The sequence below is a fragment of the Pipra filicauda genome, unplaced genomic scaffold (genome assembly GCF_003945595.2).
Source record: "Pipra filicauda isolate LSUMZ 115617 unplaced genomic scaffold, ASM394559v2 scaffold696_size210578_pilon, whole genome shotgun sequence".
NCBI classification, from domain to species: Eukaryota; Metazoa; Chordata; class Aves; order Passeriformes; family Pipridae; genus Pipra; species Pipra filicauda.
The window spans coordinates 37,678-59,990 of NW_024104860.1; positions in this window are offsets into that span (position 1 = coordinate 37,678).

Consider the following 22,313-nt stretch of genomic DNA (forward strand, 5'->3'; position numbering starts at 1 on the left):
GTCCATCTCTGGAACTCACCGGGCATCCTGTGTCCATAAAAACTTCCAAAACACCAAGATCCAGCTCAGAAAAACCAAACCACTGACATTCAGGCAAAAAACTTTCAGAAATAGCAAGAAGACCCTTAGTCCCTCAAACTGCAAAAAGTTGAAATTCAGCTAAAAATACTCCAAAATATGAAGATTCAGCCCAAAAAAATTCTCCCAGGAGTTCCCCCTCTCTGGTCTCTCCCCTCTGGGGTTCAGAGGGTCTCTCCTGTCTGGGATGCTGGGGGTCCCACTTAGAGATGCTGGGAGTGTTGGGGGACAGTAATCCAAGGCCTGATTACTCTGTTAGAAAAAAATTGCTTCCACGCCTTCAGGGTGCCACGTTCCCAGACATTCCCCCTCTCCAGGTTCTCCACTCTGTTGTCCCGGGGATCCCAGAGGTTCCCTCTGTCCAGGCTTCCCCTTCTCCACTCCCCCGCTTCAGGCTCCTGGGTCGCTTCTCTCACCCCTTTCCCATCGTGGTCGCTCCGCTCACCGGACAGCGGCAGGAAGGGCAGGGACAGGGGTGGAGCAACAACAGTAGGAAAACAAGCGCCTCCCCCCTCATCCTGCAGGTGCCTGGGAAGGGGGAACTCGTCCCAAATATCCTGGGGGGAGTGTAGGGGGTTGTGACATACTGGGGCTGCCAGCACAGATTTCCCTGCAAAGTCTGCAGTGAGTCAAGCTCTGCAGAGGAGATTGTGCCCCATGCATGGGATTGCAGAGGCTCCCTCAGGTCCCCAGCAGGAATCAGCAACCAGGAATAGACACAAAAAAGCCCCCCAAAGAGTTCTGGGGGAGTGTCCTGTAGGGAGGGGACAGTGTCACCCCACCAGGGCAGGGCTGGCAAGTGGGAGGCTGCTCCAGGGCTCTGCAAGAGGCCTCGTGCTCTGCTCGGCCCCAGCACTGGCTGGTACCAACACCCCCGGCTGCCCCCGGCCCTGGGCAGCTCTGCTGCCACAGGCTGTGCCCTCACCGTGGCCCTGCAATGGCCCTGCCTGTCCCTCACCCGGGGCCCTGCCCGTGGCCCTGTCCCTTGGCTCTCTCTCTGCCAGCTCAGTGTGGGGCACACGGGCTGGGGGTCCCTCCCAAGCCCCCCGGGCAGCCGGCGTTGGCTGGGGGGATGTGAGGGCTGGGCCTGCTCAGCACAGCCCCGGCCTCGTGCCCAGCGCCTCTTTCCTGACCCACACAAGAGCTTCCCGGCCCCCCCAGGGCTCCCCTGCTGCTGCCTCTGCTCCTGGCCCTGCCTTTGCTGCTCCCTTGCCTGGGGCAGCGGCTGCAGGGGGGGATGGCAGCAGCTTCAGCTCCACGGCACTTCCTGGGGGGAGCTCAGCCGGGGGGGACGGGCAGGGACCTGATGGGGATGGACAGGGGCCCAGCAGGGACAGCCAGGGCCTGCAGGGGAAGGCACAGGGACAACCTGGACCCCCACACTGCCACTGCTGTCTCTGCTCCTCCTTGCAGGCTCCGTGGCCAGGCACAGTTGGTGTTCCTGGGTGCCCACCATCTCAGCACTTGGAGACGCTCAAATCAGCGCCCGCAGCTCTGCAGCAAAGCCCCAGCTCACCTGGCACACAGGGGATGGACACAGCACCTGCTCGGGGATGGGCATTCACAGCTTTGTCTTCTTCCCCACCACAGGGCTCTCCTTCCTCAGCAGCACCTCTGCCTTGCACTTATTCTCAGCCTCACCTCAGGGACAGCTCTGGGCTCACCTCCGCGCCACTTCTCAGCCTCACCTCAGGGCCTGGGCTCAAGGACAGGAACCTGCAGGGAGGGGACATCAGGTGCAAGCTCAGGGCTGCCTGCTTGCACTGGCCTCTGGGCTTCTTTCTCCTTCTACAACCAGCCCAGAACTCAGCCTGCTTTTCTAACACCACACATTTACAGACTAACCTTGGAGATAGATATGGACAGACATCTCTATCACCCTGGGGATAGAGCCTCAAGCATGTGCTGCCATAGGAATGGCAATCACAGAATCACAGAATCAGCCACGTTGGAAAAGACCTCCGAGATCATCAAGTCCAACCCTGGATCCAACCCCGCTGTGCTTCCCAGACCATGGCACTGAGGCCACATCCACTCTCACCTTCAACACCTCCAGGGACGCTGACTCCACCCCCTCCCTGCCCAGCCCATTCCAAGGCCTGATTGCTCTCTTGGGAAAAAATTGCTTCCTAATATCCAACCTAAACCTCCCCTGGCACAGCTCAAGACCCAGCCCTCTTGTCCTACTGCTGCTTCCTGGCAGAACAGCCCCACCCCCACCTGGCTCCAACCTCCTGGCAGGGACTTGCAGAGAGTGATGATTCCTGCTGGGGACCTGAGGGAGCCTCTGCAATCCCATCCATGGGGCACAATCTCCTCTCCAGAGCTTGACTCACTGCAGACTTTGCAGGGAAATCTCTGCTCCCAGCTGCATCCTGAGCCCAAGGTCAGTTTGTATCCACAAGTGCTGATCCAATGGGTGCCCTGGGATTGGAGCCTGGGCTCTAATTAACCTCTCCTGTGCTGCCAAACAACAGGAGCTGTATGGCCAAGGGACAAGCTCTGTGATCCCTGTCAGTGTCCATGGCCCCTGTCAGTGTCCTTCAGGTAAACTGGGAGGAGGAAATGAAGAATTTGGTTTGGAACCAAACTGGTGTTAAAGTGGGAAAAAGCTCCTTCCATGGAAATAAAACTTAGACAGATTTTCCTGGGCTGAACAAGCTCATTCAGAGATGAAGGACTGGGACTTCTGTGGACACTTGTGCTGGTTTCTTTGGACACTCGTGTTCCTTCAGAGAGCCCCTGGAAACACTCTGCTGTTCACTCCCAGTGCCACCAGTGCCTGGGTCCTGTCTGCAGCAGCAGATTGCAGTGGGACTGGAGAAATGCTTTTCTGAGCCTCTGGGCTGGACACAGGCACAGCCTGACCCTGAACCCAAGGGAAACAAAGACAGATTCCATGGCTTTAGCTGGACCAAGGCTGGGGGGGTTTCCTGAGGGCAGCACTAACAAGACTGTTTTGTGTGTGTGTGAGACAGGCAGAACCACAAATGCCTGCACAGCCCAGAGCAGTCAGTGTGGGGCTGTGCTTGCTGCTGCAGAGACCCCCAGGGAACAAACCCAGGCAATAGTTTGGGTTTATTCCTTGCTCTGTGTCAGTGGAATAGAATGTTCCACAGGAGCTCTGTCCCCCTCTGTGGCACCGGGTGGTTTGAAGCTGAAGAGAGAGGGGGGTCAAGTGCAAGGTCCCTTCTGAAGTGTGTGTCCCTAAGGAGGAGGACACTTGTTCTATTACTTCTTATTATTTGTAACATCTTACAGATACATCATACAATACCTAAGGATGGATTCTATAGAATACGTGCCATAGATATGATACAGAATATATCTGATTATTGCTTTATCTGTCTGTCCAGACAGATTTTGTGTATGCACAGAGATTGTATTTGAGGGATATGTTCCTCTCAATACTCTGTGAGCTCCACTCCCAAGGCCAGCAAATTCCTGAAGCTCCCCCTTCTGTGCCCTGCAGGTTTTGGCAGATTTGCAAGAGCAGGGGAATCATTCCCTGCAGCCCCTTTGCACTGTAGGAAATGGGAGCCCTGTGCACATCCTGCTGCCTCCAGATTCCATTCTGGGTGTGGGAAGGACCCTGTGGGGAGCAAAGAAATGCCTGGTTCTGCAGGAGCTGCAGATGCTCAAGGGGCAGCAGGACCAAGTCAGGGGCCTGGGGGGGCCTGGGGGGCTTTGGGGAGCGGGAGGGTCCTGGGGGAGCTGGGGAGGGGCTTTGGGGATTGGGAGTACAAACCAGGACAGACCAGTACAGACCAGGACAGACCAGTACCTCCTCACTGCTCCCCAGATCTCTCCTGGAGCTGGGCCACGTTGTCCTGGGACACCTGAGCCCCCTCCAGTGCCCTCCCAGTACAGCCCAGTGCCCCCAGTACAGCCCACTGTGTTCCTGTCCCAGGGTGCCGGGTGATCCCTCTTTGGGGGGAGTTGGAAAAGATTTGAGGGGGGGCTGTGGGAGATTTGGGGGGATCTGAGGAGTTTGGATGGGGATTTGGGGGTTTTGAGTGCCTTTAGGGAAGTTAAAAGAGGTCTTGGGGACATTGGGGGGTCAGAGGTACCTATGGGGGGAGGGGATTAAAGGGAAAATGGAGGTTAGGAGACATTTGGGAGGGGTTAATGAGGCCTGGGCGGGCAGAGGAGGGGCTGCACCAAGAGCAGGTGAGTCCTGAGACCCCCCCCTGGTTTCCCCAAGACCCTCTTGGTGTCCCCAGTTCCCCCCTTAACACCCCGAGACCCCCCTGGTGTCTCCAATGTCCCCACGGCCTCCCCATGGCCCCAACTCCCCCCTTGACACCCCCAATTCAACTGTCCCCAAACTTAACCCCACTGTCCTCAAACCCCATCCCTGATGTCCCCAACGCTCCATCTCACCCCAGGAGCCCCCCTCGACCCTCTGACCACAGAAACACCCCACCACCACACTCACAGAAAGGCCAAGGGCATCTGGGGACATGTTGGGGACAACTGGGGGGCTTTGTGGGGCACTGGGGGATTACTGGGGGATACTGGGACACATTGGGGGGAACCAGGGGGCACTGGGAGGGACTGGGGGTTACTGGGGGACACTGGGAGGGACTGGGGAGTTACTGGGAAATTACCAGGACACATGGGGAGACACTGGGAGGTTACTGGGCCATACTGGGGGTTACTGGGTGCTCACTGCAGGATCACTGGGCCATCCTGGGGGGCAGTGGGAGGTCACTGGGACACACTGGCTGGTCACTGAAGGGGTCACTGGAAAGTCACTGGGCTATACTGGGGTCTAGGGATCCCCTTACCCGGATGTGGTACATTTCCCCCCGGATTTTGGGGGCCATCCCTAGGACCCCTCCCCTTGGGGCTGGGGGACCCTTTGGACCCACTGCTGGGCTTTAGGGGACCCCCCAAAATGCCTTCAAACCCCCTGAAATCCCCCCCTCGACACATCAAAACCTTCTCAAGGTCCCCTCAAATGCCCTCAGAGACCTCATCCCTCCCCAGCACCCTCTAAACCCTCTCAGTGACCCGCAAAACCCACCTGGGACCCCCCAGTCCCCTTTAGGGACCCCCCAATCCCCCTCAGAGACCCTCAAAACCGTCTAAGACCCCGTAAACCCCCTAGAGACCCCAAAACTGCCTAAAAGGTCCCGCCAGGACCCCCAAACCTCCTCAGAGACCCCCAAAGCCCACCTGGCACCCCCCAAATCTCCTCAGAAACCAAAACCCCCTCAGAGACCCCCAAACCCCTTCAGGAACCTTCAACCACCCCCTGAGTCCCCTCAGGACACCGAACTCCCTCAGGGACCCCTCAAAACCTCCTCGGTTATCCCCGAACCCCCCCGCTAAACCCTCCCGATCCCCCCCGGGGGGACTCACAGCACTCAGAGCGAACCGCAGGCCCCGCCGCCAGCACCGATTCCCGGCTGCGCGCGCACCGCGTCCGAGAACGCCGCCGCAGCCAATCAGCGCGCGGCCACGCCCCCGCAGCCCCGCCCCCGCCCCTGCCGCGTTGGCTGCCGGGAATCGGTGATGGCGGCGGGTCGGTCGGTGAGCTCTGAGTGCAGGCGGGGGGTGCGGGAGAGCGGGGTCTGGGGATCCCCTCGGGGGCTGCGGGGAGCGCGGCTGTGGGGGGAAAGGCTGGAGGGCTCGGGAGGGTTTAGCGCGGGGGGTTCGGAGGTTCGGAGGACCCTCTCGGGGGCCGCGGGGCCCGGAGGCCTCCCAAGAACCCGGATGTTTGATTCGATTCGTGAGAAAGTCCCTCGGAGAAAAAAATTCAAAACCACCCAACCAAAAAAAGAACCCTAAAAAAAGGAAAAGTGAGAAAAAGGTGAAGGAAAAACTGGAAGGGCGAGGATGATTTTATTGCTTTGCTTCAGTTTTTCCTTGGTCTCCTCCTTCTCAGATTCTTTGCTCTCTTCCTTTACAGAAAGCTCTTCTGCTGTTCTGTGGTTTTGTGGTCCCTTAGGGGCTTTTAGGGGTCCCTGAGGAGGTTTTGGGGGGCTCTGAAGGGGTTTGGTGTCCTGAGGGGACTTAGGGGGGAGGTTGAAGGTCCCTGAAGGGGTTTGGGAATCCCTGAGGGAGTTTTGGAGTCTCCGAGGGAATTGGGAGGTCCTGGGGGGCTTTGGGGGGAGGGTCTTTGAAAGAGTTTTTGAGGTTTCTAGGGGGATTTAGGGAGTCCCAGGCGGTTTTGAGGGTCCCTGAGGGGGTTTTTGGGGTCCCTGAAAGGGCCTGGAGGGTCCCAGGTGGGTTTTGCAGGTCACTGAGAGGGCTTAGGGTGTCCTGGGGGGGAGATGAGGTCTCTGAGGGGATTTGGGGTGTTTTTGAGGAGGTTTTGATGGGTCCAGAGGTGGATTTCTGAGGGAATTTCAGGGGTTTTGTGTGGATTTTATGGAGTCCCCGTGTCAATCCTGTCTGGCCACGGCCAACTAAAACTCCTATGAGGCCATTTCCTGTCCCACCACAATGTCTCTGCCAGCCCAGCGGACCAACCCCAAGGAAAGGGGATCCCAATTCCCCCCTCGAACCCCAGAGACCCCCAAAACTCAGCATACAGAGACTCAGCATACAAAGACACCCTTTAGGTGTCCCCTAAAGCCCAGCAGTGGGGTTCAGGGGATCTCCCAGCCCTCAGGGGAGGGGTCCTGGGGGTGCCCACAAAAGTCCAGGGGGAGATGTACCACATCCGGATAAGGGGATCCCAGTGCCCCCAGTATATCCCAGTGACCTCCCAGTTACCCTCAGTGTGGCCCAGTAACCCCCTCAGTGACCACCCAGTGTATCCCAGTGACCTCCCACTGCCCCCCAGGATGGCCCAGTGATCCTGCAGTGAGCACCCAGTAACCCCCAGTATGGCCCAGTAACCTCCCAGTGTCTCCCTGTGTGTCCTGGTAAGCCCCCAGTAACTCCCCAGTCCCTCCCAGTGCCCCCTGGTTCCCCCCAGTGTGTCCCAGTATCCCCCAGTAATCACTCAGTGCCTCTCAAAGCCCCCCAACTGTCCCCAACGTGTCCCGAGATGCCCTTGGCCTTTCTGTGAGTGTGGGAGGCAGTGTGTTTTTGTGGTCAGAGGGTCCAGGGGGGGCTTCTGGGGTGAGATGGAGGGTTGGGGACATCAGGGATGGGTTTGGGGACAATGGGGACAGTGGGGAGGGGTTTGTGGACAGTGGAATTGGGGATGTCAAGGGGAGAGTTGGGGCCATGGGGAGGCCCTGGGGACATTGGAGACACCAGGGGGGGCTCGGGGTGTTAAGGGGGGAACTGGGGACACCAAGAGGGTCTTGGGGACACCAGAGGGGTCTCAGGAATCACCTGCTCGTGGAGCTGCCCCTCCCCACCCAAGCCGCTTTAACCCCCCCTAAATGTCCCCAACCACCATTTTTCCTTAAATCCCCTCCTCCCATAGATCCCTTTGATGCCCCAGTACCCTCCAAACCCATTTTAACTCCCCTAAATGCACCCAAAGCACCCCAAAACCCCCCAAATTCCTATCCAACCTCCCCCCCAAATCTCCCCCAGCCTCCCCTCAAATCCCTTCCAGCCCCCCCCCCAAAGAGGGATCACCCAGCACCCTGGGACAGGAACACAGTGGGCTGTACTGGGGGCACTGGGCTGTACTGGGAGGCCACTGGGAGGGGGCTGAGGTGTCCCAGGACAACGTGGCCCAGCTCCAGGAGAGATCTGGGGAGCAGTGAGGAGGTACTGGTCTGTACTGGTCTGTCCTGGTCTGTCCTGGTCTGTACTGGTCTGTCCTGGTTTGTACTCCCAATCCCCAAAGCCCCTCCCCAGCTCCCCCAGGACCCCCCTGGACCCCAAAGCCCCCCAGGCCCCCCCAGGCCCCTGACTTGGTCCTGCTGCCCCTTGAGCATCTGCAGCTGCTGCAGAACCAGGCATTTCATCAGCAAATGTGCAGGTGACCCCAAGCTGGGGGTGTGTTGATGTGCTGGAAGGCAGGAGGGCTCTGCAGAGGGACCTGGCCCAGCTGGATCCATGGGCTGATTGCAAGGGGATGAGGTTCCAGCAGGCCAAGGGCCGGGTCCTGCCCTTTGGCCACAAGAAGCCCCGTCAGCCCCCCGGGCTGGGGCCAGAGTGTCTGGAGAGCAGGCAGGCAGGAAGGGAGCTGGGAGTGGGGATGGACAGGAAGCTGAAGAGGAGGCAGAGTGTGGCCAGGTGGCCAAGAGGGCCAATGGCTGGTGTCCTGTGTGAGGAAGAGTGTGTCAGCAGGAGCAGGGAAGTGATTGTTGGGCTGGAGTGAGCGCTGGTGAGGCCACCCCTGGAGTGCTGTGTCCAGCTCTGGGCCCCTGAGTTGAGGAAGGCCCTGGAGGGGCTGGAGCAGGTGCAGAGAAGAGCAGCGAGGCTGGGGAAGGGAGTGGAGCACAAGTGGTGTGAGGAGAGGCTGAGGGAGCTGGGGGTGTTGAGGCTGGAGAAGAGGAGGCTCAGGGGAGACCTCCTGACTGTCTGCAAGTCCCTGCCAGGAGGTTGGAGCCAGGTGGGGGTGGGGCTGTTGTGCCAGGAAGCAGCAGTAGGACAAGAGGGCTGGGTCTTGAGCTGTGCCAGGGGAGGTTTAGGTTGGATATTAGGAAGCAATTCTTTCCCAAGAGAGTCATCAGGCCTTGGAATGGGCTGGGCAGGGAGGGGGTGGAGTCAGCGTCCCTGGAGGTGTTGAAGGTGAGAGTGGATGTGGCCTCAGTGCCATGGTCTGGGAAGCACGGCGGGGTTGGATCCAGGGTTGGACTTGATGATCTCGGAGGTCTTTTCCAACGTGGCTGATTCTGTGATTCTCTGATTCCCATTCCTATGGCAGCACATGCTTGAGGCTCTATCCCCAGGGTGATAGAGATGTCTGTCCATATCTATCTCCAAGGTTAGTCTGTAAATGTGTGGTGTTAGAAAAGCAGGCTGAGTTCTGGGATGGTTGTGGAAGGAGAAGGAAGCCCAGAGGCCAGTGCAAGCAGGCAGCCCTCAGCTTGCACCTGATGTCCCCTCCCTGCAGGTTCCTGTCCTTGAGCCCAGGCCCTGAGGTGAGGCTGAGAAGTGGCGCGGAGGTGAGCCCAGAGCTGTCCCTGAGGTGAGGCTGAGAATAAGTGCAAGGCAGAGGTGCTGCTGAGGAAGGAGAGCCCTGTGGTGGGGAGGAAGACAAAGCTGTGACTGCCCATCCCCGAGCAGGTGCTGTGTCCATCCCCTGTGTGCCAGGTGAGCTGGGGCTTTGCTGCAGAGCTGCGGGCGCTGATTTGAGCGTCTCCAAGTGCTGAGATGGTGGGCACCCAGGAACACAAACTGTGCCTGGCCACGGAGCCTGCAAGGAGGAGCAGAGACAGCGGTGGCAGTGTGGGGTCCAGGTTGTCCCTGTGCCTTCCCCTGCAGGCCCTGGCTGTCCCTGCTGGGCCCCTGTCCATCCCCATCAGGTCCCTGCCCGTCCCCCCGGGCTGAGCTCCCCCCAGGAAGTGCCGTGGAGCTGAAGCTGCTGCCATCCCCCCCTGCAGCCGCTGCCCCAGCCAAGGGAGCAGCAAAGGCAGGGCCAGGAGCAGAGGCAGCAGCAGGGGAGCCCTGGGGGGGCCGGGAAGCTCTTGTGTGGGTCAGGAAAGAGGCGCTGGGCACGAGGCCGGGGCTGTGCTGAGCAGGCCCAGCCCTCACATCCCCCCAGCCAACGCCGGCTGCCCGGGGGGCTTGGGAGGGACCCCCAGCCCGTGTGCCCCACACTGAGCTGGCAGAGAGAGAGCCAAGGGACAGGGCCACGGGCAGGGCCCCGGGTGAGGGACAGGCAGGGCCATTGCAGGGCCACGGTGAGGGCACAGCCTGTGGCAGCAGAGCTGCCCAGGGCCGGGGGCAGCCGGGGGTGTTGGTACCAGCCAGTGCTGGGGCCGAGCAGAGCACGAGGCCTCTTGCAGAGCCCTGGAGCAGCCTCCCACTTGCCAGCCCTGCCCTGGTGGGGTGACACTGTCCCCTCCCTACAGGACACTCCCCCCAAAATCTTTGTGGGGGCCTTTTGTGTCTATTCCTGGTTGCTGATTCATTCTGGGGACCTGAGGGAGCCTCTGCAATCTCATCCATGGGGCACAATCTCCTTTCCAGAGCTTTACTCCGTTCAGACTTTACAAGGAAATCTGTGCTGGCAGCTGCATTTTGATTCTGAGGGCAGTTTGTATCCCTGAGTGCTGATCCATCCTGGGGACCCAAGGGATCCTCTGCCATTCCATCCATGAAGCAGGAGTCACCCTCCTGCCCTTGACTCCCTGCAGAGGAACAAGTGCCCTCTCTCTGTTTGGGAGAAGCCAGATGCTGCCCCTGGGCCATCAGAAGTGGTGCTGAAGCCTCTTTCAGCCCAGCCCTGGTGCAGTTTTCTCATCCCCTCACCGAGTGCCCACTCCCCCAGCCGGCACTGACCAACCAGGGCGTTTGGCACACGTGCTTTGGTGGTTTGGAGAAACAGCCCTGGACTGGCAGGGGGCCAGAGAACCTCGAGGAACAGCCCTGGCGAGGTGCCCACACTGGCAGGGGACCAGGGGATCGCTGCTCCATAGAACTGGCTGGAGCTCTGGGTGACCCTGAGCTGAAGGGCCTGTGAGCTGTGGATGAGTCCAGGATGGAGCAGAGACCCCCCTGCAGCCCGGGAGGAGCCCACGCTGGAGCAGGGGATGCCCAAAGGAGGTTGAGAGCCCGTGGGAAGCCCCTGCAGAGCCATGGGAGCAAAACCCTGATTTCCAGGGCTGCCCCCCCGCCCCAGTTTGTTGGGTTTAGGTGCAAACTGCAGCAGGGCCGTCCCTTGGCAGCAGCCGGTGCCGTGACACAGGCTGGGAGATGTGCCAGCCCAGGAGGGACTGAGGGCAGGGGGTTCGTAGGGACCATCCAGGGCCCCTCGCTGCCCACTGATGGAGAAGACAATGCCAGGAGGAAGGAACTGGCTGGCCCAGAGGCACAGGAGGGAAGTCAGGCACTCTGAGCCATACCTGGGGGAAGGAATTGCAGCAGGGGGAGATCGGCACCACCAACTCCTTGAGCACCTCCTCAGCAGGGCCCCCAGACTGCGATGGAGGGAAGAACTGCAGCTGTGACTGACGGGCACAGGGAGGAGAGAGACAGCCAGCAGAGGGGGCTGGGAGCGGGAAGGGATAAGCTGAGAAGGTGACAGGATAAAGAACTTGTGTCGAGGTTTCTTAGTCAGTCGGAGCGATTTTGTGGCACTGCTCGGCTCAGTGGGGCTGGGGAGGCGGCAGTGGGACACCCTAACCCACAGCCCCCCAAGGACCCCCAGAAATATTCAGAGCCCACCCAGGACCCCACCCAGCCCCTTTTCTGGGGGGACTTCTCTGGGCAGTGGTGGTGGTGCTGGGAGCCCCCCCGGCTGTGGGCAAGGAGCTCTCGGGTGAGAGCTCCCTTGGCAGAGAGAGAGCCAAGGGACAGGGCCACGGGCAGGGCCCTGGGTGAGGGACAGGCAGGGCCATTGCAGGGCCACGGTGAGGGCACAGCCTGTGGCAGCAGAGCTGCCCAGGGCTGGAGGCAGCCGGGGGTGTTGGTACCAGCCAGTGCTGGGGCCAAGCGGAGCACGAGGCCTCTTGCAGACCCCTGGAGCAGCCTCCCACGTGTCAACCCTATTCTCAGGGCAGAGACATTTCTTTGGGCCTAAGAGCCCTAAAGCACTTGGCACTGACCACACTTTACCACCATCTGTTCTCCAGCTGCTCTGCTGGTTCAGAGCAGCACAGTAGGACAGTGGTGACCCCTGGTATCCTCGGGACAGCAATGTACAGAATCCAGAGAGGGAGAATGTCTGGGAACGCGGCACTTGGAAGGCGAGAGTCACAGGAGAAGGGACCCTTGGGACCCCCAACACTCCCAGCATCACAAAGTGGGACCCCCAGCATCCCAGACAGGGGAGACCCTCTGAACCCCAGAGGGGGCAGACCACAATGGGGGAACTCCTGGGAGCGTTTTTTTAGGCAGAATTTTCATATTTTGGAGTATTTTTTTCCTGAAACTCAACTTTTTGCAGTTTGAGGGGGGGCTTCATCTTGCTATTTCTGAGAGGGTTTTTTGCCTGAATCTGGGTGGTTTGGGTTTTTCTGGGCTGAATCTTGGTGTTTTGGAGGTTTTTATGGACACAGGATGCCCGGTGAGTTCTAGAGATGGACTTGGGCAGGAGGAACCCCCAAGCCAACGCACTCAGCCCTTGTTTTCCCCCCATCAGGATTTGTCCTTCCCAAAGCTTGGTCGGATGGAGGAGGAGGCTGCGAGGAAGAGGAAGATGCCTTGGTCCCCCCAGGCAGGTGAGGAGGAAGTCAGTGTCCCTTTGGGCGGGTGTTGTGCTGGCTCTGTCAGCCGAGCATGGCCCCGGCTGCAGGACAACCCCGCTGGCGCCGCCGTCCTGCCGGGGCCGGAGTTGGGGGGATGTCCTTGGCCTTCCCTGTGGGCCGGAGGCAAATCCCCTGCCTGTCCTTCTTGCTTCCTGCCCCAGGCCCCGAGGTGAGGACGGAGAGCCCGGAGGACAAATCCCCCCGTGAGACCCTGGTGGGAGAGGCCGTTTTGAAGGGCTCCCCGGCGCAGGAAGGCAGCGGGGAGGAAAAGGGCCGGAGATCCCCCCGCAGGAGGGGCTCCAAAGCCATCCCAGGGTGCTCTGAGGAGGAAAGAGCCAGCCTGTGCCGGGAAGGCGGCCGGAGCTTGAGGCTTAGCTCTGACCTGGTGGTCCCTGATCAGCCTCCCAGCAGGGAGAAGCAGTTCAAGTGCTTGGAATGTGGGAAGAGCTTCAGGAAGAGCTCCATCGTCATCCGCCACCAGCACATCCACACTGGGGAACGGCCCTACACATGTGGGGAATGTGGGAAGAGCTTCAACCAGAGCTCCCACCTGTTCAGACACCAGCGCATCCACACTGGGAAACGGCCCTACGTGTGTAATGGTTGTGGGAAGAGCTTCACTGACAGCTCCAACCTGATCCGACACCAGCTCATCCACAGCGGGGAACGCCCCTACACATGTGGGGAATGTGGGAAAAGCTTCAACTGTAGCTCCACCCTCCGTACCCACCAGCTCATCCACACTGGGGAACGGCGGTACAAATGCTTGCAATGTGGGAAGAGGTTTCGGACCAGCTCAAGTCTCCTCAGACATGAGATGACACACACGGATGAGAGGCCCTTCTGCTGCATCGACTGTGGGAAGGGCTTGAAGTACAACTCCACCCTTGTCACCCACCGGCGCATCCACACCGGTGAGAGGCCCTACAAGTGTGGGGAGTGTGGGAAGAGCTTCACCTGGAGCTGTAACTTGACCAGACACCAACGGACCCACCGGTAAGGAAAGCCTTACAAGTGCCCCGACTGCGGGAAGGGCTTTGGCCACTGCTTCCACCCCGAACTGGTACTCCTGGTAGTTTTAGTGTTCTGTATGTATGGCCAGTCTTCGTGAACAAAGATTTGGGAAAGGTCATTACCCTTTGAGCCTGCGCAGTGGATTTTTTAGGTGAGACACAGTGTGCGCTGAACTGAGTCCACCCTTTAATCCTAAGGTTCATCTGCTGGGGCCGAGCGAAGCTCAGATGGTGGCAGCGAGGTCCTCAGGACGTAGGTTTGTTTAGAGTGACCTTCTCTTAGATGGATGGCCTTACAGGGCTGACGAGCTCCATCTGCCCAGAGGGGTTCCCTGACCGGGAATCGAACCTGGGCCGTGGCGATGAGAGCACCGCATCCTAACCACGAGACCACCAGGGGCCCCCCTTCTTAGTGTTCTATTGTGCAGTAAATAATTCCGATGAAGATCTTTTGTCTGATCATTTGTAACTCTAAATAAATTCATTTCTATCCATGGGTCTGTTTTACCATCATTAAAATTTCAGGGACAAAAGTTCAGTCACACCTCTGTAATTCCTCTAAACTGAAAGTTTTGGCACAATCCGAGGCTGAGATTGGATCCAGCAGCCGCCAGCACCCCACAGTAAGTTGGGAGCTCAGGGAGGCCATCCCCCTTTCCCAAAATCTGGTGCCCAAAGACCCCCATGGGACTGTTGGACCCTCCAGACCACCCTCTCTTTTCCACCATTCTCCCTGTTCCTCCCACTTTTCCATGGTCCCCTCAATCCCTAGCCCCCCCCAGGATCACTGTGAGGGTCCCAACCCCCACTTTTTTCCCCCCTCTCCCACCCCTTCCACATCATCTACCCAATCCCCAGCCCCCTTATGCTCAGTTTGGGGGTCCCACCCTCCCTTTTCCCCACTCTTCTGACCTCTCCCACCCATTTCCCATTATCCCCCAAACCTCAGTGCCCCTCCCCCTCCACTTTTGTTGGGTCCCACTCCCCTCCCACTCAGTTTGTGGTCCCACCACCCCTTCCCCACTGCCCCCCAATAACCGGGACTGGGGAGAACTGGGAAGCTTTCCTGGGATCAGGAGTGGCAGCAGGGGAGGGGGGGACACACGACCCCCCCAAAATCCTCACGGGGACAGGGGGGATCCAGGCTGGGCCCGAGGCCCCGGGGAGGGGCTGCGGCCGCCGCCGGCTCAGGAGCTCTGTGGGGAGAGAAAAGGGGGTGACACCGGGGTGGGGGGTCCCCGGGGGGGCACAGACGCTCTGGGGGGACACACGACCCCCTGGGACCCCCCTCACCTTCTGGCGCAGGTAGAAGCCGAGCCCCAGCGCCAGGGAGACGAAGGCCAAGAGGAAGCCCCGGCCCCTCCTTGGCAGCAATTGCTGAGGCTGATGGAGCCCGGCAGGGCCGGGGCCGCCGGCGGTGTCCGATCCCGGCAGGAAGCGGGGAGGGCCCCGGGGAGCGGCGGCGGCGGGCGGGGCCCTGGGGGAGCCGCCCCGAGGGGTCCCCGCCGCCCGTGGCACTGAAGGAGCCGCCCCGGGACGGGCCCTGGCGGGGGTCGCCAGAGAGGGGGGGCGAGCTCGGAACGGAATCAGCTCCGGAGAATAAACCAAGGAAAACCAAAGGGCCGCGCCGGGGGAGTCTCCGCCGCCCCGGAGCTCAAAGAGCTGCCCCGCGGGACGGGCGAGGAGGGGCGGCGGTGAAACAGTCGCCCGGGGTGTGGCGAGGGAGGTGGGAGTGGGATAAAAGAGAGAGAATAGAGAGAGAAATCGCTTTGTCTCCCCCACCCCAGCTCCCTTTTGTATACAGATAAAACCAGAGATCAGCATGTGCTTCTATTCCCTCTTTTCTCCTCAGGGAAACAAAAACCAAAAAGGAAAACCATGGGAAAGAGGGGGAAAAGCCAGCTCTGGAAAACTATCTCGTCTAAGTTGTGCTGCCAAAGGAAATGCTGACTCCAGAGGTGCCCAAGCAGCAGCAGAGCCAGCAGGGGCGGGGGGAAGGCAGCGGGTCTGCTTGATTCCATGGAGTTCTAAGGAGTCACAGTGGGCCCTTTGGTTCCATGAGGCTCCACAATGTCACCATAGCCCCTTGGCTCCGTGAGATTCCACACTGTCCCCACATTCCTTTGGTTCCATGGGGTCCTGCAGTGTCCCAGTGCCGCTTGGTTCCACCAGGTTACACAGAATCCCAACGGGCCCTTGATTCCTTAATTTCAGGAGGTTCCACTCTGTCCCAGGGTCCCTTGGATTCCAGGAGGCCCGGCAGTGTCACAGTGGCCTCTTGACTCAAGGAGATTGCCCTGAGTCACAGTGGCCCATCAAATTCAGCAGGTTCTGCAGTTTCCCAGGGTTTCTTTGTTTCCATGAGACCCTGCAGTGTCACCATGGCCCCTTGGTTATCTGATGTTCCAAAATTATTCAGCATTCAGCATTCCTGAGGCCCTGTATTGTCACAGTGGCCCTTTTCATCCCATGAGCTTCCAAAATGTCTCAGGGTTCCTTCTGTTCCATGAGGCCCCAGATGCCACAGTGGCCCCCTGGTTCCAGGAGATTCCACAGTGTCCTTGTGTTCCTTTGGATCCATAAATCCTTGTAGTGACACAATGGACCCTCGGTTCCAGGAGGTTCCAGAGCATCAGGATGGCCCCTTGTTTCCATGTGGTTCTCCAGTGTCACAATGGTCCCTGGATTTCCTGAGGCTCCACTGAGTCCCAGGTTCTTTTGGTCCCCGTGTCCCAACAGGTTCCTTTGATTCCAGGAGGCTGCAGAGTGTCTGTGGATCCCTTCAGCTCCAGAATGCCCGACAGTGTCAGAGTGGTCCCCGGAGTCCCTGGGGTTGCTCAGGGTCAGAATGGTGCCTTGACTGCACCAAGTTGCCCAGGATCCTCCTCTAAGGACCCCTGAGAGTGACTCTCAGCTGGGGCAGCTCTCAGAGGTGTGCACAGATGGCTCCCCTGACTCTTGGTGCCCGAGGCTGCTGCTGCCTGGCAGGGCTGGCACAGAGGTGACCTGGCAGCCCCTTGCCAGCCCTGGGCCCCCTTGAGATCCTGAGGCACAGCTGAGTCCTGCCAGCATTGCCACCCCTCTGCTCCTTGTGTGCCACGGGCTGAGCTGACACAAGTCACCTCCCGTTCCTCTGCCAACCCCTGGGCCTGCTCGGGGCCCTGCAGGTCCTTGCCCTGCTCCCGAGGGGTGTTGCGGTGCTTAATGGTCAGGGCTTGGGGTTTAGAGCTCAGGGACCCAACTCCTGGGCTGAGGCACAGACAGGTCCAGGGGGGAGCAAAAACCCAAAGTTCCTTCCCTGCTTCCCACAGGCAGGTGGGTGTTCAGCATCCCCAGGGCAGCTGTTCAGCATCCCCGGGTGAGCAGGGCTCCATCCCAGGGAATGGGGACCTGGGGACACAAACCCCATCGCTCCCAGGATCCCCCCCTTCCTTCTTCCCCCCCTTCCCACACTGACTGTGAGGCCACACGGTCTGGGACACCCCTGGGGTCAGTCAGGGTCACCTGTCCAGGCTGTGTCCCCTCCCTGCTCCTGGTGCCCCCCCAGCCCCCTCGCTGGTGGGACAGGATGAGGAGCAGGAAAGGCCTTGGCTCTGGGCAGGAACCAAACCCTCCTGGAATTCTCCCCCCTGTTCCCAGTCCAAATCCAAACCCAACCCCAGAGAAACCCCTGGGAGGAAAATTCACTCCTCTCCCAGCCCAAACCAGCCCCCCAAGTCCATCCCCCAGCATGGGGGGCCCACAGGGTTGGGACATCGGGATGGTTGCCATGGACCCCGATTGTAACAACGGTTCCTTATGATGATTTTTATGGCAACCAACCTTTCAATATGATTGTGGAATGGTTGCCATGAAAAATGACTCATGGAAGTGTCCATGAGAAGGTCCCTGGCAACAGGTTTCTTGATGGTTGCCATGGAAAATTACAGCAGCATTGGGTCTTCATGTGAGTTGTCATGGCAACCATCAGAGGAATGGGGCCTTCTGACGGTTGGCATGGCAACCTGCCTTAGCAATGGGACTTGAAATGGTTTCCATGACAGCTGACCATGCCAACAAGTGGAAATGTCCATGGCAACAGTCCCTGACAATGGGTTTCCATGACGATTGCCATGACAGCCCAGTCAAGCGCTGGTTGCCATGGAAACAGTCCCTGGCAAAGCATCTCTGTGTCCGGGTACCATGGCATTGGGCACCAGGAGTGACTAATGGTTGCCATGGCAACAGCATGGATCCAGAATTCCATGGCACAAGCCCATAGCAGCAGGCCCTAGTGGAGGTTTCTATGGCAACTGAGCATCACAACTAGTCTTAGCCTTGGTTGCCATGGCAACACAGTTAGGAAGGAGTCCATTGACGGTTGCTGTGGTAACTGAGTGTACCAGGGTGAATTTATGCTGATATTTTTGGTCTGTGTTTGGCCCCAGCCACCCGCAGTAGTTTATATTCTCCCTGCCAAGTTCACTGATAAAACAGTGAATTTGTCCTTGGAGGGAGAACTTCTGTATAAACTGTTTTAGTTGGTGTTCTGTGATTGGCCAATTGTCCTCCAAGGTAGCTTGAAGGAGAAAGTGATGAGGAGAGGAGGAAGGCTCCACCCCCAACTCAATTAGAAAAGACCCCCAAAACACACTGCGCATGCGTGAGGCGATTTCCAAAGTTCTCACGCGTGCACAGAAGAGATGCACTGACATCCACCCAGGAGGTGGGACTGAGGGCCTCGGGCTGGGCAGTGCTGGCCACACCTGGGAGGTTGTGGTCACTCAGTTAGTTGTATAAAAACAGATAGTGCTTTCTTGGAAGGGAGCTAACTTCACACCAAGGACAACGTTGCCTTTTGGCGGGGACGCCTGCCAGTTTGTGAACTTACTGACTCTCCAAGGATGCAGCTTCTGCTATGGGTAATTACAGGTATGCTAGGTCGGTAAGATAAATTTATGGACAACAGCTGGGTAACTGGGGAGGTCGTGCTGGGGGCTTATTTCTCTCCTTCTTCCTCCCTTTTGGGTTTGTTTGTTTTGTTGGCCACCTCTTGGTAATAAATATTGGTTTTTGTTAAGCTTTTAATGGTGTCTTGGTTTTCAAGTTTCAGTATGTCTCGAACCCTCCCTAACACACCATGTGCGCCTGGTGACCATCCTCCGTGCGCTCTGCAGGGAAAAGCAAAGTTCCCGTGGCCGACCCCACACACTTGGCACAGTCGCGCTCAGAATTTGGCACAGAATTAATACTGGAGAAAAATGAGACCAGTGAAAGATCCTGAGCTCAGGAGAAGCTGACTGTGCTGGGGAATCAGAGCTTTTACCCTGGGAAATGAACTACTCTGAAAGAGTGGGAAGAAACCAGGAACAAAGGCTGAGTTCTAATGCTCCAGAGTAAACAACTCCTTCCTCACCAAAGGTCTGAGTTACCCTTAACTCATCTCTAGACATCCCTGGAAATAAAACAGCCTGACCTTGGACCCAAAGGAAACAAAGACAAATTCGAGGGCTTTAGCTGGAGCAAGGTTGGGGGGGATGTGTCACCTCTTCTCTGACATCACATGCTCCCCGTGACATCACATCCTTCCTGGGACATCACACATCCCCTATGACACCACATCTTTCCTAGGATGTCACATTCATCATAGGACATCACATCTCTCCTGAGATACCATATCATCCCTGTGACATCACATCCTCCCCGTGAAATCACAGTTCCCCTATGACATCACAGCTGATGTCACATCCATCATATGACATCCCATCTCTCCTGTGACATCACATCATCCCTGTGACATCACAGCTTCCCCATGACATCACATCCTTGTTGTGATATCAAGATTCCTCTATGACATCACATGAATCATATCACATCTCTTCGGTGATATCATATCATCCCCATGACATCACACCTCCCCTATCACATCACACCTCCCCTATGACATCACATCCTTCCTATGACATCACACCTCCCTGTGACATCAAATCTCCCCTATGACATCACATCCATCATATGACATCACATCTCTCCTGTGATCTCATATCAACTGTGACATCATGTCCTCCCCGTGACATCACAACACCCCTCTGACATCACACTACCACTGTGACATCACATCTCCCCTACAATGTCACAACCATATCATCCCTGTGACATCACAATATGCCCCTCTGACATCACATCCTTCCTGTGACATCACATCTCCTCTATGACATCACATCCATCATATGACATCACACCTCTCCTGTGATCTCATATCATCCATATGATGGCACATCCTCCTATATGACATCACATCTTCCCTGTGACATCACACCTCCCCATGACATCACAGCTACCCTATGACAGCAACTCATTAATGTGACATCACAGCTCCCTTATGATGTCACATCCATCATATGACATCACATCTCCCTTGAGACATCATGTCTTCTCCGTGACATCACATTCTCCCTGTGACATCACATCCTTCCTGCGACACCACATCTCCTCTATGATATCACATCCATCATATGACATCACATCTCCCCGGAGCCTCCCCTTCTCCAGACTCAACAAGCCCAGTTCCCTCAGCCGTCCCTCAGCAGACATGTTTTCCAGAGCCTTCCCCAGCTCCGTTCCCTTCTCTGGACATGCTCCAGCCCCTCAAGGGCCTTTTGGCACTGAGGGGCCACAACTGGACACAGCACTCCAGGTGGGGCCTCCCCAGTGCCCAGCACAGAGGGGCAATCAGTTCTCTGCTCCTGCTGGCCACACTCTTCTCCACACAGGCCACCATGCCCTTGGCCTTCTTGCCCCCCTGGGCACACTCTGCCTCATATCCAGCCCCTGTCAAGCAGCACCCCCAAGTCCCTTCCTGCTGAGCAGCTCTCCAGCCCCTCTGCCCCCAGCCTGGAGCGTTCCAGGGGGTTGTTGGGAGCCAAGGGCAGGCCCTGACACTTGGCCTTCTTGATCCAGCCTGTCCAGATCCCTCTGCAGAGCCTTCCTGCCCTCCAGCACATCCACACTCACACCCAGATCTGTCAGTCTCCCAAACAGGACAAAGTCTGACCACCAGCAGTCCAGGGTGTCAGTTCTGCTGCCCCCTCCTTCCTCCACCCAGAATGGAAAACTCCATCATTTTGGGGTCTCTGTGCCCATCAGCTCCGACCACCACATCCCCCACCAGTCACAGAATCATGGAATGGTTTGGGTTGGAAGGGACCTTAAAGAGCATCTCAGTCCAACCCCCTGCCATGGGCAGGGACACCTTCCACTAGACTCAGAGCTCAGAGCCCCATCCAGCCTGGCCGTGAACACTTCCAGGGATGGGGCAGCCAGAACTTCTCTGAGCAACCTGTGCCAGGATCTCACTACCATCACAGTCCAGAAATTCTTCCTAATATCCCATCTAACCCTGCCCTCTCTCAGTGTGAAGCCACTGCCCCTTGTCCTGTCACTCCAGGCCCTTGTCCAAAGTCTCTCTCCATCTTTCCTGTTGGCTCCCTTCAGGCACCAGAAGGCCACAATTAGGTCACTCCAAAGCCTTCTCTTCTCCAGCCTCAACAATCCCAATTCTCTCAGCCTTTCCTCACACCAGAGCTGCTCCATCCCTCTGATCCTCTTGCTGCTCCCCTCTGCACTCGCTCCAGCAGGTCCATGTCCTTCCTGTGCTGGAGCCCAGAGCTGGAGGCAGCTCTGCAGGGGTGACAACATTACAGCCCTGTGTGTTCCAGCAAGGACACTGTGGAACCTCCTGGAGTAAAGGGGCCACTGTGACACTGTAGGGCCTTCTGGAGCCAAAGGAACCCTGGGACACTGTGGAATCTCATGGAATCAAGGGAGCATTGTGACAATGTGAAAACTCATGGAATTAAGAGGCCATTGTGACACTGCAAGGCCTCATGGAAACAAATAACCCTGGGAGACTGTGGAAACTCTTAGAATCAAGGGGCCATTGTCACACTGCAGGGCCTCATGGAAGCAAAGGAATCCCTGTGACATTGTGGAACCTCATGAAATCAAGGGGCCATTGTGACAGTGCAGGGCCTCGTGGAACCAAAGGATTCCTGGGGCACTGTGGAATCTCATGGAACCAAGGGGCCAGTGTGATATGTGGGGCCTCCTAGAACCAAAAAAGTCCTGAGACATTTTGCAAACCCATGGAATCAAGGCTCCATTATCACACCACAGAGCCTTACGAAGCCAAATGGACCCTGTGACTCTGCGGAACCTCATGGAATCTGGTGGCCATTCCGGTGGCTACTTCCAAAGATTCACCTCCCTTTAGGTCTTGGAATTAAAGGCCTTCCTGTTTGCCACCAGTGCTTATGTGTTGTGGTGCCCTATGGGATTTTCCTGCTTTGACAGTGTTTTGAGACAGTTCATTGTGCCCTTCAAGTCCTTCCATGTGCACACCCCCACCCACTCTCACCAGTGTCTGGCCCTCCAAAGAACACAAGCCCTGATGATTTGTAGCTCCCACTCCAGTGGTTGGCACTTGGACCTCCCTCCGCACCCAGAGCTCAGAGCTCCCTTGTGCCAGAAAGTTTAAAGAGATTGTGCCTCATTCTGCCAAGACAACCCTTGGGAAAAAGTGTCCCTCTGTGTTTCCTGGGATAAGAGCACTCTATTGTCATCTTCCAAAACCTTGGAGAGGTCCCAGAGATGTCCCAGGAGGGAATTTGGGGCCTCAGGCACATGACCCGTATATAGAGGCTGAGGACTCAGGGGTCAGTGGTGTGAAGATTGAGGACAGTAGAGGAGTAGCCTGAGAGGTGTGGAAGGGGGGTGTCAGAGCTGGTGGAGCTTTTCTTCCTGTCAGAAAACAGCCTAAGAAAGAACTAGTGCCACCAAGGGCAGCTGGGGTGGCCTAGACTGGGGACAAGAAGTCAGAAATTTCCCTCTGAGGTCAGTGCTGTGGTGCAATATGTCACAAAGAAGGAGTCTGGATGAGCCCAAGGCTTTGTGTGTGCAGGAAGAGCCA